Below are 6,000 nucleotides of genomic sequence, written 5' to 3' on the forward strand. Positions count from 1 at the left end.
AACTAAACCTCTGACCTAATCTCTCCAGTTCCAGGTGAGAATTAAAAAGAATTTTTTTTTATTACATTTTCACCCCAAACAAGGCACATTGCCACTTTGGTGTAGGGGGCTACTATCAGAGGCAGCAACTACTGGGGCACTATGTAGGGATTTGGGCAGCAAGATGTCGGTTCACATTGCACTTGAACTTCTGCATGTCAGTACAGTTAGGGAAGCAGAAACCTGGAATGGAATTCCAGAGTCTAGCGGTTCTGTGGCAGAAACTACTGGAGTAGAAAGATCTTTTACATCTAGGGATCTCTACTGTGTGGGGGTGGGATTTAGTTGCCTGTCGGGTTTGTCGAGGGTGTCTACGTCGTGGGGGCACAAGTGTCTGCAGTTCGTCAGAGCATTCACCATTAAAATACTTGTAGAACAAGCAGAGTGGTGCAACGTTTCGTCGATGGGACAGAGGCTGAAGCTTAGATGCCAGTTCAGGGCCTATCAGATTGGCGACTCTTTTTTGAACCTTGTCTAGGAGCGAGAGACTAGTAGCAGATGCACCAACGCAAATGTGACAGCATTGTCTGAAGATAGCCGTTTCAATCCTACCCAAAGCACGCCAGAAGATTAATTGGCCAAAATATGGTGATAACATGACAATGGAGATGAGGATAACAGATCGCAAAAAAAAAAAATAAGTACAGAAATCATTAAGCATCATCTCAAACAATTCCAAAAAATTATATATATATATAATATTTTTTTAAAATTCACTTTTCACCCCAAACAAGGCACAGTGCCACTTTAAAGTAGGGGGGGGGCTACTGCAGGGATATTATGAAGAGAGATGAGTAGCAAGATGTCTGTACACATTACACTTGAACTTCTGCATGTCAGTACAGTTCGGAAAGCAGAATACCGGAAGAGAGTTCCAAAGTCTAACAGTTCTGTGGTAGAAACTATTGGAGTAGAAGGCTTTCTTACACCTAGGGATCTCTACTGTGTAGGGGGTGGGATTTAGCTGCTTGTCGGGTTTGTCGGGGGTATTTATGTCAAGGGGGGTACAAGTGCTTATAGTTCTTCAGAGCATTCACCATTAAAATACTTGTAGAACAGGCAGAGGGATGCAACATTTCGTCGATGGGTCAGAGGCTGAAGCTTAGATAACAGTTCATAACCTATCAGGCTGGCGACTGTCTTTTGAACCCTGTCCAGGAGTGAGAAACAAGTAGCAGATGCACCAGCCCAAATGTGAAGACAGTACTTCATACATAGGCGAATGGTGGCCTTATAGAAGTATAGGATAATTTCAGGTGTAAGTAGCTTTCTAGCATGGTAGAGAGAACCCACCTTCTTCACAGCAGCCTTATCTATAAAAGTGAGAATGTGTGTGTGTGAGGACACTTCTCAACCTATATACTCAACGAAGTTTTGATTTACAGACTTGAAATTTGGTATTGAGTGGATTCAGACAGGTGGAAAACTTTATAATCAGTTTTCGTCTGGAAAAAAGGGCTGCTAAGGGATAAAAATTGAAAAATTGATACGTTGGAGTCATCAGATTTTTATCTGACTGTTAACTTTTTCACGACTGTGCATGCGTGAATCGTTTAAGAATAAGTAGGTTTGAAAGCATTTTGTAAAGATTGTGTCAAGCTGGTCTAATGGTTATCATACTTGACTCACTGTCTTTAGGTTTTGGTTTCGATCTCAGCTTGAGTATTTCTTTTTACTTGCAATAAGTGAACGGTCTAGAAAAAAAAAAACAATACTCGCATGCATATGTCTGTTTCTTTTTTTTTTTTTTTTTTTTTAAAGGAATTTAACATTACATTTAATACCGGGCAATGTCGGGTACATCTTCTAGTATAAAATAAAGCAGAATATTACATAAATTATTATTATTTGAATGACTTTATATATATATACTAGCAAAAGTACCCGTAGTTGACTGGGTTCAAAAACAGCCTACAGAAAATGGACTCTGATTTATTAGAGTATGATAGGTTATGAAAAGGAAGGGTTGTAAAGAGATAGCTTCGAATTTGGGGGTATCAAAAGCAAAGCAAAATATGATGAAAGTAAAAATAAAAGAGATAAACCCCATAATTTATTATACCATACCTGTTCACACTGAAACACTTATCGCAATATTCTGTGGATCTATATTAAAAAAACCTTGTTAAACTTTGTGACATATTTCCATCCTATGCGGTCAGGCGCGAACGAACACCCCATAATTTTATTATACCATATTTCTTCTAACTGAAACATGAAACATAATTATCAAAGTATACTTACGCAGATAGATATGAAAAGTCTTTATTAAAGTTTGTGCCTATTTCCATTCTATGGAGGCCAGACGCGAACGCAGACCCCACAATTTTATTATACCATTCCTATTTAAGTTAAAACATACTTATCAAAGTATTATTATGTACATCTATATCAAAAACACTTGTAAACGTTTTTTTTTATTTTTTATTTTTTATTTCCATACTTTGTGGACCAGGCGCGTATGCAGACCCCACAATTTTAATGAACCACCATTCTGCCAGATCAAACATACCCATTCCTGTGTCTCGATAAATCTTCTATCATTATATGCAATCAGTTTTTTAAAATAGTCAACCATATAGGAGCCTATTCGTGACCAGACACACACACACACACAGCTTTATATTATATATATATATATATATATATATATATAGTATAATAATTTTCCAAATTCCAAGTTTTCTCAGTTGGTCTTTTATTACTTTTCCAAAGGTAGCCATTACAATATTGTTTCATATTGTGACTAGTTGCAACAAGATTATCTTCAAAACGAGAAGGAATGGCAGTGTGTATCGGTTACATGAACCATATGACAGAAATGGTGTTTTTAGAAGTTTTTAAAGTAAACATCTCAGTACATGTCTAAATATGCAGCAATAACATAATTTTGGAGACATGTTAATCGCAATACGAGACAATAATGTAGTGGATACCTTTTAATAAGTAATAAATGGCCAGCAGAAAAAACTTGATATTTAGAAAATTATTATATATCACTATATATGCTCTAGAACCCAATAAAAACGCATTCATTGAGCTTCAACTGTTTTTCCAAATTGTCAAAATTTATATATAAAAAATTTTTTTCATTATAAAATGCGGGAGTACCTCAGGGGTTTATCCTTGGACCTTTATTATTCCTGATATTCATAAGTGACCTCCCTGATAAAATTGTTTCGGAGATGGGTATATTTGCAGATGACACCACTCTCTATAACAGGCATGAGGGGAAAAAACAAAATGAATACATATCTAAGGAAATGGCAGAAACACTAGAGAATGACTTCCAATCTGTAGTGGAATGAGGACAAAAATGGATGGTCACATTCAATGCTGCCAAGACTAAGCTTGTTTCCTTTAATAATTACAAGAAACCTTCTCTACCATGAATAGCAGTGGCCAAGAACACATTGCCTGAAAGTACTTCTTTTAAACTCCTCGGCCTAACGTTTACAGGAAAAATGAACTGGAATATATACATTGAGAGCATTGCCAAGGCTGCTGCAAAGAAGGTAGCCACTCTCTAGCATGCTAGAAAATTACTTATGCCTGAAAGTATCCTATACGTCTATAAGGCCACCATTCGCCCATGTATGGAGTACTGTTGTCACATCTGGGCTGGTGCATCTGCTGCTTGTCTCACTTCTGGACAGGGTTCAAAAGAGAGTCGCCAACCTGAACTGTCATCTAAGCTTCAGCCTCTGTCCCATCGATGAAATGTTGCATCCCTCTGCCTGTTCTACAAATGCTTTAATGGTGAATACTCTGATGAACTACAAGCACTTGTACCTCCTCAACGTGACTACCCCTGACAAACCTGACAAGCAACTAAGTCCCACCTCTTTACAGTAGAGATCCCTAGGTGTAAGAAAGCCTTTTACTCCAATAGATTCTTCCACAGTACTGCAAGTCTTTGGAACTCCCTTCCAGGATTTTGCTTTCCCAACTGTACTGATATGCAGAAGTTCAAGTGTAATGTGAACAAATGTCTTTCTACTCATCGCCCTTCATAATGCCCCCGCAAATTATGTCCCCAATAGTAGCCCCCTACTTCAAAGTGACACTGTGCCTTGTTTGGGGTGGAAATTGAATAAATAAATAAATAAATAACTATTTTTGAGAAATCCATTACGATTGGTATATACAAACTGAGTACATTTGAAGTAAATAGTTAACTTATATATATGTGTGTATATATATATATATATATATATATATATATATATTCTAGAAAATATGTACAATTCAAGGCTTAACCTTAAGGGATCTTAAGAAATTGAAATTCAGGGAATTTTGCTTAATTGGGGCGTAATGACTACCGATCAAATTCAATGCAAATCTGAAATATTTCTAATTGTCACGTGTCTTATTTCCACTTCTTGTTTGATTACGTCACTTCCTCTGACACGTTGTTTTCCAACTGTGATTAAATAATTTCATTTGTGGCAAACCTTTTCTTTTGGCAGCCTGTAAGATCTCATGAGGGGAAAAGAATGAAAAAATAAATAAATAGCCGCCTTTTTATATGCTTGCTCAATATGCAAATGAGACGCTTCTGGTTGGATATAAAAGAAGAGCCTGTTTTTTCAGAAGGGTTGAGTTTTTGGACTTATCTATTGAAGTGGCGAGTTGTGTCAGCTGTGCATTGTGTTTTGTGTTGGGAGGTTCTTGATTGCAGAACGTAAAATGTTGGAAGTGTAGTATCGTTACCCCATGATTTTATTTTTTTTTTTTTTTTTACAACACTAACCTTAACTTCAAAATAGAAATTTACTTCCTATTCAATCTAATACATCCCATATATATATAATTTACAAGTTACAGATATGTCATAAAAGGAAACACCAAACAAATTAAACTGTTTATGCCTGAGCCAATTAATTTGTAACATTTTGAATAATTTGTTTATTTTTTTCTTATAATAATTATAAATTGTCTAATATATGTATATATTTTTTCTTTTCTTTTTTTTTTTAGGTAAGTCAAACTATTTGTGTCGACTATATGCCTTTTCCCTTGCTGAATTTGCATTAAGAAAGGATTATCTTTTGATGGATTAAAAATGAGGACTTATCAGGATTAGTGTCTAAATTTCCGTTTACAGTTGGTAAGTTTTTATTTCTTTTCTGTCCATTTTTCTTTTCTGAGAAAGTTAAATAATCAGCAAGAGAATTGGTATCTATATAACGGAGGTTTGGTATCTGTTTGTCCAAAGCTGAAACTATACTATTACTTCTATTAATTATGGAGATTTGGTATCTGTATTAATTATGGAGATTAGTGCAAAGAGGATTGAGACCGGGGCGGGGGGGGGGGGGCGGCTTATTGCATGGAAACTCTTAGCGAGTACAAATAATAAAGACTATGAACCAGGCAGTAATGATGAAAATGGTTGAAACTCTATGAAAAAAAATCCTCAAATGCGGAAACCAATCCAGAAAAATTGCAAATGATGTTCGGCCAAACGTAAGTTAAAATGGAAATAACAAAAAAAAAAAAATAAATAAATAAAGAAGATCCCAACATAAACCCAAGGGAACTACAACTGCAAAAAATATTCATAAACTGACCCCTAAAAATATAACACTAACCTCAGCGAATAGTTCACAAAACAGTTATGACAGGTCGAGGAGAATGGAAAGACAAAGAAGAGCATTAAGAAAACTCCACCAAAATAGTACCAAGAATATTAAAAGCTTGGGCCAAATGAATAATTGCTGTCAGTGAAAAATAAATGTTATGTGACTGTTGCGATAAGGCAAACCATTAGCAATGGTTATCAGAAGAAGTGGGGAGTATTGGAAATCTGGGAGACATTTTGTCACTCAAACTCCTGAGGAAAACCATCGGTTATTCTCAGTGAACAATCCTTGATGATGACCTGCCTGAGAACTCCGAGCCAATATAATAATAATCGGCATTTGAAATAGAATAAAAAATACACAAAAAAGTAATGAT

The 6,000-nt window shown here is 35.8% G+C and overlaps 1 protein-coding gene across 7 annotated transcripts in view; it reads left to right on the top strand.

The window, feature by feature from the left end:
• LOC145266937 (alpha-1,3-mannosyl-glycoprotein 2-beta-N-acetylglucosaminyltransferase-like) overlaps positions 1-6,000 on the top strand; it is a 471,814-nt gene that overhangs the window by 237,093 nt on the left and 228,721 nt on the right. For 2 of the 7 annotated variants that reach the window (XM_080122745.1, XM_080122746.1), the window contains exon 2: positions 5,020-5,149. The exons of the other annotated variants lie outside the window; for them this stretch is intronic. The gene's annotated coding sequence lies outside the window, so the exon portion shown is untranslated. The remainder of the gene's footprint in view (positions 1-5,019; positions 5,150-6,000) is intronic. 7 annotated transcript variants of the gene reach the window in all.

Source organism: Euprymna scolopes, chromosome 42, assembly GCF_053919585.1.
Source record: "Euprymna scolopes isolate OS-2025 chromosome 42, ASM5391958v1, whole genome shotgun sequence".
NCBI classification, from domain to species: domain Eukaryota; kingdom Metazoa; phylum Mollusca; class Cephalopoda; order Sepiida; family Sepiolidae; genus Euprymna; species Euprymna scolopes.